The following is a 12,274-nucleotide window of genomic DNA, read 5'->3' on the forward strand; positions in this document are numbered from 1 at the left end:
CCAGCTGGAGGCCCATCCCTTTCCCTAACCCCATTTCCAGAACAAGGAACCGCGCTTCAGAAAATCAGTAATTGGTCACAGATCCGGACTGAAGCTGTGTGACCTGGGGGAAACAGTTTAATGTCTCTGGGCTTTGTTTGTTCTTTGTAAGAGATCAGATCAGGATGCTGCTGGCGAGGCAGAGAGAGCTGCGTGAAAGACACTGAGAGAACACACCAAATGGGGCTGGAAAGGCAGTTCAGTCCGTCAATAAAGAGCTTGTCATGAAACCATGAGGACGTGGGTTCAATCCCCAGAACAAAAAGTGCAATGGTGAATGCTTGATACACTAGCTCCTGTAAACAGACAGGAAGATGACACCCTGGTGCTCAGTGACCAGCCTACATAACCGGTTTGGTTGGTTTCAGGGTAGTGAGAGACCCCATCTCAAAAAAATGTGAACAGCACCTGAGGAACAACACGAAAGGTTGTGTCATCTGATCTGTGTACATCCACACAGGTACACGTTCACCTGCACAGACACTCACATGTGCACAGACGTGAATAGACACGCACATGGATATGGACATACACAGAACCCTCAGAATGTCTGCAAGTGGAAGGGACCCTATTTACAGCTGCTACCTTCCTGTACCTAAAGGCCCCTGGAGACTGCCCTTCTGTGTGTGTCTGGAGCTAACGAGTGTGGGGATGGGCCCCTGGAAGGACATTCTTCCCCAATGCTAACCGGCACCTGTGGAAGTGAGTCATGATGAGAATTTAGGGTACAGAGGGAGTCTTAACTGTCAACTTGTCATAACCCAGAATCACCTGGGAAGAGGGTGACAGTCTTGATCAATGAGGACTTGCCTGTGGGCATGTCTGTTGGGGGACTGTCCTGATTGCTTTAAAGGATGTGGGAAGACCCAGCCTGAGAATGTGTGGCACCATTCCCTGGTTTGGGGCCCTGGACTATGTTAGAGTAAAGAAATCTGGCTGAGGCTGGGGAGATGGCTCAGAGGTTAAGAGCACTGGCTGCTCTCCCAGAGGTCCTGAGTTCAATTCCCAACAACCACATGGTGGCTCACAACCATCTGTAATGAGAACTGGCGCCCTCTTCTGAATACATAATAAATAAATAAGTCTTTAAAAAAAAAGATATATTTATTGTTTATGTGTGTGTGCCTGTGTGTGTTTATGTGTGCCATGTGTGTGCAGGAGCCCAAGGACACTAAAAGGAATCATTAGTTTCCTCAATGCTGGCATCACAGGCCATCAGGAGCTGTCATGTGTGTGTGGGGGGGGTGGGGGGACAGAACACAGGTCCTTTGCAAGAAATAAGCTCTCCTAGCTACTGTACTGAGGCCACCTCTTCAACAGCCCCCCCCCCACTACCAACCTCAACACACACACACACACACACACACACACACTCCAAGCTGCTTTTTGCCAGGGCTTTTATTTCAGCAGACACGAAAGTCAGACAGGTGCTGACCAGGGGACCTAAGTGAGGTGCCCGGAACATACTCCACACACCGCACACACAGAACCAGGTATACACTGGAGGGCTGGGGTTAGCACGACCCATGCAGGAGAAGGCACTTCCTGTGAGTTCCGGTGACCACAGGTAACCTTGCTTTGCCGTCCCTGGCTGTGTGACCTCGGGCACTGGCCTCTCGGCTGGAAAGAGGAAAACAGCAGCAGTGGGCAAGGGTGTTGTGCAATTGGGGTGGAAAGGTTCTGTGCGGGAGGCCGTGGAGAGGTGGGGAAGTCAGGGCGCAGAGACTGTTGAGAGGCAGCCATCCGTTGAAAGGGCCTTTCTGTGTCACTCATTTTCCAGAGGGACACAAGCACCAGAGGACTTGCACCTGCCACACTGCAGGTACTCCCTAGCCCAGCACTTAGTAAAGTCATCCAAGCAGAGCACTGCTCTTAACCTCACCCCACCGCCTGGGCCGCTTCCTGAGAAGATGGGATGGAAGACCTGGCTAGGGGTTTCCTGCCTCCCCTGAGAGCAGGAGGCCCCTCCTTACTACCCCACACAACCGGTGCAGCCAGCAGCGGCGGTCAGACTAGGGGGAGGGGGCTCATTCTGACACCCCAGGACAGACATTTCTGAGGTGTCCCCACAGATCTGGAGAGCCTGGAAAGGGGGAGGCCCCAAAGAATGAGAAGGAAGAGTCACAGTGTGCCCCTCACCCAGTTGCCCTCAAAATTCAGGCAGCTGCTTATTGATCCTCACCCTCAAGTAGGAGTGTGTGTGTGTGTGTGTGTGTGTGTGTGTGTGTGTGTGTGTGTGTTACTGATGTTGTCTGTGGAGGCCAGGGCTCAACATCCGCTGTCTTCCTCAATCTTTCTCCATCTTGTGTTTGAGACAGAGTCTTTTACTGAACCTGAAACTCATCCACCCAGGTAGACTGGCTGACTCAGCGGCCCTCGGGGGGTCTGTCTCCCCCTGCCCAGCACTGGGATTACAGGTGCACCTGAGCTTTTTGACATGTGCTCTGGGGGTGGGACTCAGGTGGTCATTATCCCCAGCAAGCTCCTCAGGGAGGCCTTCCAGCAGAGGGATGGTGGACAGGGAATTTGTCTACCCCACATGGAGCTGCACAGAGCCAAGTACACTCCAGCTAAAGTAAAGTGGCCAGCCTGGGTAGGAACTCAGCAATGGGGACACAGGCATCGGGCCTGCCCCTCAACCTTACCTACTGGTCCCAATGCCCAGTGCCCTTCTCCTTTCTCCTCAGAAGCCAGGATAGGGTTGGCAGATCCACCGGATACCTTGTGAAGGACACCTGTTAGCACTATACTTGCTCCCCCATGGTGTAGGCTGTGTGATTAGAAATCCAGGAAGTTCGACGGCCTAGGAGCACTTGGCCACCACAGTAGCTGGTGCCAGGGTAAACAGGGCCTGGCACAGGGCACAGAGCTCTGTCCCAGGGCAAACAGTGCCCTTTGCCAAATAGGGAATTGTTTTCGCCAAAGCAGGAGAAGAGCAGTTCCGCCAAGCCCATTGATTGACCACTCACCCCACCCCAGCTCCTGACATCACTCTTACCCTGCACCCAGGGGCCAGGGAGGGGGCAGGCTCTCCTGACCACGAGTAGAAAACATAAAAGTTACTGAGAGAGAGAGGAAAAAAAGCAAGAAAAATGAGTAACAGAAGTCATAAAGCTTTTAACAAGGATACAAAGCAGCTAACCACCAACGCATTGGGCTCCCTCCACCCCCCACAGCTTCCAAACAGACTCCCTCTATTGCAAAGAGCCCTACCAGCTTGGCAGGCAGGGAGGAGTGGGCCAGCCTGCTCTCCAGGAAAACGCACGCAGCATCCTGAAGAAAGGGGGCGCTCTAAGGTGTGGAGAGCCCGGTTTCCCTAAGTAGCAGCAGCATCTCTGTGCCTGAGGCAGATCCCCAGCTCTGTGAGCCTCAGTTTTCCCATCTATGAATTGGAGGTGAGCCTGGGTTTCCAGACAAGAACCTTGGGCTGGTATATGGTGCAGAGTAAAGGCAATTACTGCCAAGCCCAAGGAATTGAGTCTAACCACTGGAACCCAGGTAGCAGAAGAAGAGAATTGCCTCCCTGAAAATCTGTCCTCTGCATACGCATGTTCGCAGGTGTACATGCGTGCGCACAAACGCACACACTGTAATCTTTTAAAGATTTATTTTTAGTTATTTTAAAGGTTTATGTATATGTGTGTATGTAGCTGTGTGTGTTGTGTATGTATATGTGTGTGCATGTATGCATGTACATGTATATATATGTGTGTGTGTATGTGCATGTATGTGTATGTATATGTGTATGTGTGTGTATATGTGTGTGTGTATAGATGTGTATGTGTTTATGCATATAGAGTGCAAGTGCCCACAGAGGCACAAAAGAGGGTGCTGGACCCCCTGGAGCTGGACTTAAAGGTAGCTATGAGCCACCTGATGGGGTGCTGGGAATAGAACTTGGGTCCTCAGAAGAGCAGCCTGTGCTCATTGCTGCTGAGTCGTGTGTGTCTCCAGCCTCAATTTTAACAAAAGAGAGTGAGCAGCACCTTGGAAACCAGTAGCTGTGAACTTGGGCTGCACTGGACCCTTATTGAGCAGGTTTCTCTATGAGTCCAGTGGCATTGGAGAGATTTTTCTTTTCTTTTTAATTTTAATTTTTTATTTTCTTTTGCAGGAGAGGCTACAAGGGTGGAGGGTAGATATGGAGGGACTGCGCAATTAAGTGAAGTTTGGGGTGTACGATGTGAAATTCCCAAAGCATCAATTTTTAAAAATTATCTTTACAGGTGGTTGTGAGCCACCATGTGGTTGCTGGGAATTGAACTCAGGACCTCTGGAAGAGCAGCCAGTGTTCTTAACCTCTGAGCTATCTCTCCAGCCCCAATGCCCTCTTCTGGCCTGCAGTCATACATGCTGTATACATAATAAATAAATAATCTTTAAAAAAAGTATCTTTAAAAAAGGCTCATCTTCTGTGCTGTTTTATTTGGTTGAGGATTTGTGTGATGCAGTGTGTGCTCACACTGGCGTGACCCGGTGTATGCATGCATGAGGAGGTCAGAGGACAACCTCAGGTGTCATCTCTCAGGTCCATTCTCGTTTTCATCTCCAGACTTGGAGCTCGCTGCCTAGGCCAGGCTGGCTGGTCTGCCACCACCCTTGAGGATCCACCTGCTTCCACTTTCCAGTGCCGAGATTAAATGAAGCAAGCACCACCATGACCAGCATTGTCTACATGTGTTCTGGGAATTGAACTTGGGTCCTTGTGCTTGCAAAGCAAGCACTTTACTTCATCCTCTTGGCTGAAGATTGTGTGTGTGTGTGTGTGTGTGTGTGTGTGTGTGTGTGTGTGTGTGTGTGTGTGATTTTTATTTACTTACTGTGGGGGAGGGGATGTGTGAAGGTCTGAGGACAACATGCAGGAGTGTGTTCTCTCCTTCCACTGCATAGGTCCCAGAGATTGAACTCAACTCTTGAGGCTTGGAAGCAAGCACCTTTACCCACTGACCATCTTGCTGGCCCTTGGTCTAGGATTCTGAAAGTGTTACACACCCTACACCCACCCCTCAGGTGTGACTGCCCTTTGCACCCTATCCAGACACTCCACACCAGACACCCAACTACATCTAGCACCTCAGTTTTCTCCAGCCCCTGTATGGGATAGAACTATACCCAGAGATCTTTAAGCACCCCCACATTCATTCACAAAGCTTCATGCTTGCAGACCTGTGTGTGCAGAGGGCTCCCTACCACACACCCGTGAGTGGGCACATGGGATCCCTGCACACTCACTAGGTGTTCATGGAGCCATACACAGTAGGGGAGGAAGGTGCATGTTGGGGAGGAGCCCTGATGTGAGGCCAATATCCCCCAAGCCGCAGTCCTAGAGACCAACCTCAAGGCCTATGCTGCCCCCAGAGCTCCAGGCCTTTGCCTGCACTGCCTCTGGGTCTTCCTAACACTTAATTGTCCTCTCTTTAGAGTAGCCAGCGCCTCCTCAGGGTTCCCGTGGTCAGAAGTGCCTCAGCTACACTGCCTTTGTGATGCACCCCAGATGCTGGGACACTTGACAATCGACCTCACACAACCACTTAAGGCCGATATATGCTCCACCATCCGGTCCTTCCATCTGAACTTAGTGACTGTGAGAGGTGAAGAGGGATACTGTAGGCTCAAGGCTGGCATTAATAGAAAACTAGTGACTTGTGCCCCTGTCTTGTTGACCAGAATCAGTCACAAGGTGCCACCCAACCTCAGAGGCCCTGAGAAGTTTAGTTCTCCATGCTTGAAGTCCTTCCCTGTTGCTGCGCCCAACAAATGTCCCGGCAGAAAACAGTATGCGGGATGGGGGGGGGGAGTGCCTTGCTGTGCAAGCATGAGGACCTGAATTGCATCCCCAGGACTCACATAAACACCAGTGCCAGGGCACAGGCTTGTGGTGCCAGTGCTGGGGAGGATGAGATCCCTGGGGCTCAGTGGACAGCTAGCATTGTTGACTTGCTGAGTTCCAAGCTAAGTCAGACACCCTGTATCAGGAAGAAAAGAAAAGAATGGTTCCCGAGGACAACACCCAGGATTAACCCCTAGACTATATGAGTGCATGAATGTGCTACTACACACACACACACACACACACACACACACACACACACACACACACACACGCATGCATGCATATGTACCTACATGTACCTACACACATAAACATATACATGAACACACACACGTGCATATGTATACACACAAAACAAACAAACAAAAAACCAGTAGGCCTTCATTCTCTTACAGTTCTGAAGGCCAACCAGTGCTAAAATGCTTCCAATAGCTCTAGGAACACCGAGATGCCTCAGCTAGTGACTTCTTCCTCCCCCCCACCTTCAGAAACACACACACACACACACACACACACACACACACACACACACACACACACAAATGCCTACTTCCCGTGTGACCTGCTACCCTCTTCTTATTCATCCACTTGTGTCCACGAGATGCTCCGTGATAATCTTCCCATTTCAAGTTCCTTAATTCACCACAGTCGACAAAATCTGAGACAAGATCTCATGTAGCTCAGGCTGGCCTCACAGTTGCTGCACAGCTGAGGGTAACCCTGAGCTCTTGATCCTTCTGTCCCTCCTTCTTCAGATCTGGAATTAAAAGCTTGTACTACCATGCCTCCTTTCCTGGTGCTGAGGCCCACAGGGCTTGGTGCGTGTCAGTCAAGCGCTCTCCCAACTGGGTCACACCTGAGCCCACCTTTTCTGAGGATCCTGAGGACCTTTTAAAAGAACGACCACTCAGTTCCCCTCCTCTGCGCTATCACTGTTCACCTGGCCTCAGTTGAGGACTTAAGGACCAGCGCTAGTGAGGGCATCCCTACCCAGCAGGTGCCCGGGAAGCCTGCAGGGAGGGAAGGAGGAGCCTATGAATAACCAAACTCGGCAACTGCAAGAAATGCGTGAGAACAGAGAGCCAAGGAGAAGATGCACGGACAGGACCTCACCTCGGGCCCAGCCACTGGGGACATGAACTGTAATGGCAGTTATAACACAGCAGGGGCCCTTCACGCCTAGGCATGGAGGAACTGTGAGAGAAGACATGTGGAAAGACAGGCAGAAGAAACGGAACGGAGTCTTTCGCTCTCCTGGGGCTTGTGCCTGCCCTCCCAGTACTGGGATTACAAGCATGTACCATCACATAGAGGTTGTGGGGGGTTTGGGCGGGGAGGGGTTAATGTGGGTTCTGAGGATTGCTTGCACAGCCAACACTTTCCAGACTGAGCCACCATCTCCCCAGCTCTTACTCTTTACCCTTAACACCTCAGGAGGTCCCCACACCATCCTTGTAGAGCCACACAGATGAGGGAACAGAGGATCCCCTGCCCCAAGTTCCCATGGCCAGGCAGCTGGCCGGGCCAGAGTTTACAAGCCTGTTTGGTGGGTTGGGAAAGCAACGGCCATGGCAGGGCAGCCCACTGGGAGCCGGGCGTTTGCCATGCTTTCACATTTGGCCATCCTGTCCCCAACTCTTCAGATATTACATCTCATCAGCCAAACAAAGCTGCTGTTATCTCTCTCTCTTCCTTGGGCAAGCCTGTAGTCAGGGAAGATTTCCTGAAGCCGAGTGGAGTCTGATGTTCCTCCCGCTGACAAGACACACAGTCCCTTCGGGAAGGCCAAAAGATGATCAGGCATGAAAAAGGACAGGCCTAAGGCCCAGATGACACCATGGCCCAAAAATGAGAATTGAAGAAGTCCAAAGGATTGTGTAAACTGCCCACAAGCTGCCAGTCATCTCTGGGCAGGAGGAGAGCGGTTTACATGCCTGCATTTAACTTTATCCACCCATACAGACAGGCTGTCAGGAGGAGCTGGATTGGGACTGTAGATGGCGGACCTCACTGGGCCTTTCATCCCAGATACCTGTTCTGGATCACCCACCCAGGCAGTCCTCAGTCACCACTCCTGTTCATACTTGTCTATTCCCTCATCCATTCCCAAGTGTGTGCCAGGCATTGTGCAAGGCTCAGTGGGTAAAAGCCACCACATCTCAAGGAGCCTGCCTGTCCTGAGAACCTCGAAGAACAGCAAGGCACTAGGTATAGGTACCCCTGGACAAGCTTGCTACCACAATAAAGGTGTGTGCCCGGAGCTTAGGAACACACAGCAGAGGACTCTGGTATCTCCCTAAGAAAAATATTTAACCACTGGTTTAAAAATCAAAGCAAGATTATATACCTGATTACCTCTGCAAACGTTTTTGTTTTTTTTGTTTTGTGTGTGTGTGTGTGTGTGTGTGTGTGTGTGTGTGTGTGTGTGTGTGTGTTTTCTCGTGGAGTTGAACATCACATTCAAAGTCCAATTGACCTGAAGACTGACCAAGAAAACTACCTGGAAGTCATTCTCAAAACCCCTGGACTCCTGGAACCATGCAAAAGGTCTGGGGTCTTCCCAGTTTGTGAGATATCTGGGGAGGGTGGTCCTGAAGTCCAGTAGCATGGCCAGGTCCAAGGCTCCGAATTCTGGGGTATGTGGGCTAGGGAGATGGCTCAGTCTGTCAAGGGCTTGTCATGCAAGCATGGGGACTTGAATTGGATCCCTAGAAACATGAACCAGCAATGCAGGGTGGGGCATGCTTGCAACCCCAGCACCGGGTAAGTGGATGGAGCTCACAGTCCAACCAAATTAGTGAGCTCCACCCAGGCCAGTGAGAGATCTTTGAAAATAAGGCAGAGGGCCAACGAGATGGCTCAGCAGGGAAAGGCACTTGCCACGAAGCCTGATGACCTGAGTTCAATCTCTACGCCCCACGTGGTGGAAGGAGAGAACCAACTCCCCAAAGTGGTCCTCTGAACTCCACACATGCACACACACCATGCATGCACCCACACACATGCATACATGTGCGTGTAAAATAAACACACAACAAGTGTAATTTAGGACAATATTTTAAAAACTGGGTGAGGAGTGATTAAGGAAGGCATCTGGACCTCTGGCCTCCACATGTGCATTTACTTGACTGCACATCCATGCACCTGCATGCTTGCAAACACACACACAGGAGTGCTGGGTCCAGACATACTTTGATTCTAGGTCCCTGGACCAATGGGCCTTTGGGAAACTATGCTGCTGCCCTGGGCACATTTAAGGAGACCCAGGTGTTGACCTGGGCTTGACAAGGCAGTCTTTCCTTTTGCCTCTCACAATTGGGGCAACAGTCTTTCTAGACTGTTCTCTGTCTCAAAAGATGGAAAGGACATTGCCTTACAAGCGGCTGCTGGGGAAGAGCCCCACAAATCATACTCTAATCAATTACCTCTCGGTTATGGTTTCAAAGGCTCCTGTATTTGAACACTTGCTACTCCCTTCCCCCAGATGACATGCTGTTTGGGACGTTTATAACACATTCAGAAGGTGGAGGTTTACTGGAGGGAAGTGAACCCATGTGATGAGGGCCTGTGTGAGGTGGGCCTGTGTGAGGGAGGAGAGCCTGTGTGAGGGAGGAGAGCCTGTGTGAGAGAGGTGGTGGGCCTGTGTGAAGAGGGCCTGTGTGAGGGAATTAGGCCTATGTGAGGGAGGTGATGGGCTTGTGTAGAGAGGTGGGCCTGTGTGAGGGAAGTGGCCTTGTATAAGCAGGGTGGGCCTGTGTGAGGGAGGCAGACCTATGAGATTTGGGCTTCCCTGACCCTCATTTCTGCCTAGATAGCCTGACAGATGGGGCTGAGTATGCCTGAGACCAAAAAAAAAAAAAAAAGGCTAGGTGGAGCTGGGGACATAGCTTAGTGGGTAGAGTGCTTGCCTAGCACACACAACTTCCATTTGATCCCAGCACTCGATAAACCAAGTCTGGTAGTCCATAATCTCAGCACTGGGGACGTGGAGGCAGGGGGATTTGAAGTTCAAGGTTGTTCTCGACTCCATGACAAGCTCAAGTCCAGCCTCAGCTAAAGAGGAGGTCTTGTTTCCAGAAAGAAACCCTAACAGCAAGAAGTCTGAGTGCCCAGTGCAAACCTGTCCCTCAGCACACACTCAGACCATCCCAGCTCATATTCAGATCAACTCAGCACACACTCAGACCCTCTCAGCTCACACTCAGACCCTCTCAGCTCTTCTACTGCTCCCCTTCATTTTCTGGAAGGCAAGAAAGCAGCATTATCTCTCCATCTCTGGTTGCCAGCCCAGAACGTCAAAGTCAATCAATCAAACTGCTTATTGAGTAAGCATCCTCTGCCCCTGGCACTGGCTTCCCGCCTGTGGCCTGGGAAGAGGATAGTCAGATCCTCTGGCAGCTGGTGACTGGGTGACTCCCTGTCCTCACCCCTCAAACACCTTCCCCTGGCCTCCAGCACACACCAAGGAAATGTAGTACAGGGCTGGCATTCCCAACAGCCCGGGCTCCACAGCATCCATGTGACTCATTCAGGCCAATGAGACACAGCAAGAGTTCCTAGAAGACCCTGTACTTGCCCATGGAGCAGAGAGCACCATGTTGCCACTCTAAGGCAACAAGCAGGCACGTGTGCTGACCAGGAAGATGAAAAGAACCTAGTTCCTGATGGCGTCACCCACTGATGATAAAACCACTAACCATCCACTTCCAGAATATGGACTATGATAGAAAAGTTCGGAGGCTGAGGCTGTAGCTCAGCTGGTAGTGAGCTTGCCTAGCACACATGAAGGCCTGGGTTCAGGACTCAGTACTTCTTAAAACAGGATACAGTGATACCTATTTATAATCCTAACATTCAGCACCAAAGTGTGTTGGAAGCTTGTTTGGACTACATGACACCCTTTCCCAAAACTTAATAATGACAATGATAAAATTTTAAAAATCTATCTTGCCAGCTGTGGTGCACGCCTTTAATACCAGAATTTGGGAGGCAGAGGCAGGTGGATCTCTGTGAGCCCAAGGCTGCCCCGGTCTAGCAAGCTCCAGGCCAGTCAAGACTACACAGTGAGATTTTGTCAATCATACAAATCTTTTTTAGCCCCGGGAGAGGACTCAATGTTAAATCAGACACATTTCTTTTTTAAACTGCATTTGTGTGTATGGGGGGGGGGGGGCACATGGAAGTCAGAGGACAACTTGAGGGAGTCTGCTCCCACCTTCACCATGAGGGTCCTAGGAGATCAAACTCCACCGTCAGGCATGTGCTTACCCACTGAACCATCTCAGCAGCCCCAAGAATGTGCTTTCAAACTAGGAACTACTGAGCTCTGTAGCAGCCACTGTGCATACTCATGAGCTCAGGCTCACACACGGGGAAACTGAAGAACAGCTAGGCAGTGTCCTTCTGAGGCCCTGCTGCAGAGGAGAGGGGAACCTGCTTCCTCCCCACAGGTGACTTTGTCTGAGGTGGATTCCCAGGGTGTGTGTTTCACTGTCTCTCTGATAGGAGCCAGCCACTCTCCTCTGGGTCCATTCCGTTCTCCCAGCCATGCTCGCCCCTCAAGCCTTGGTTCAGAACTCACTCTCTCGCTCTCTGCAGGCATTTGATTCAGAGCTTCTAGGTTGCCTCCTTTCAGATACAATCTAGGGATCTTGATCAGGTTCGTTTTCTGTACTGGTTAAAGAATAAAAAGGCAGGAAAGATCTGAAACTCAACAGGTAGCAGCCGAAAAACCTCAGGTAGGGCAGACAGAGTCAGCGGTTGACAAAAGGCGTTTATGGGGGGTGAGGAAGCGGAGGAGCACAGCAGACACCCAGAGAAAAGGACCCTCACCAAGGCAGACTGGGGCTCAGAAAGCCGAAAACACTAGTCTCCCCCTCAGGCCTGGGGGTTTTAAACCTGTGAAGAGTCTTTCTCCCCTAGTTTAGGCTCAATCAGTTTGAAGACAGGATGGCTGGCTGGTCCGCAGCTGTTGTGTGGCATGACCTGATGTGGCCTTGAACTTACTGAGCCAGTCCATCAGCAGGGGCCTGCTGGTGGGAGACAAGAGCTTACAAGGCCTTCATTTTAAGTGGGCAGCCTCTTTGTCTCCGATGAGGGGGTAAGGAAGAAACTGGCCATCCTGGAAATTGGCCTCCTTTATTACCTAACCATGGGCCCTCTCTGCTGGAATTCCTGGCCACTCCCCCAGCTACATGACCACACATGCATTGTCCAGTAGCCAGGCAAGATGCTTAGTCACCCCAGGGCCTTATGTCCCACGTAATCCTTGAGCTGCGTGATCATGTAATTTGTGCGCAGCCTGATCACATAATCTATGCACATGTGCCTAGCTATGTAAGCCAAAATGCTTACGGGGGGGGGGGGGGGGGGCGGTGTCCATAAAAGCGGGTCATACGTACT

Source organism: Onychomys torridus, chromosome 11 (assembly GCF_903995425.1).
Source record: "Onychomys torridus chromosome 11, mOncTor1.1, whole genome shotgun sequence".
Lineage (NCBI taxonomy): Eukaryota > Metazoa > Chordata > Mammalia > Rodentia > Cricetidae > Onychomys > Onychomys torridus.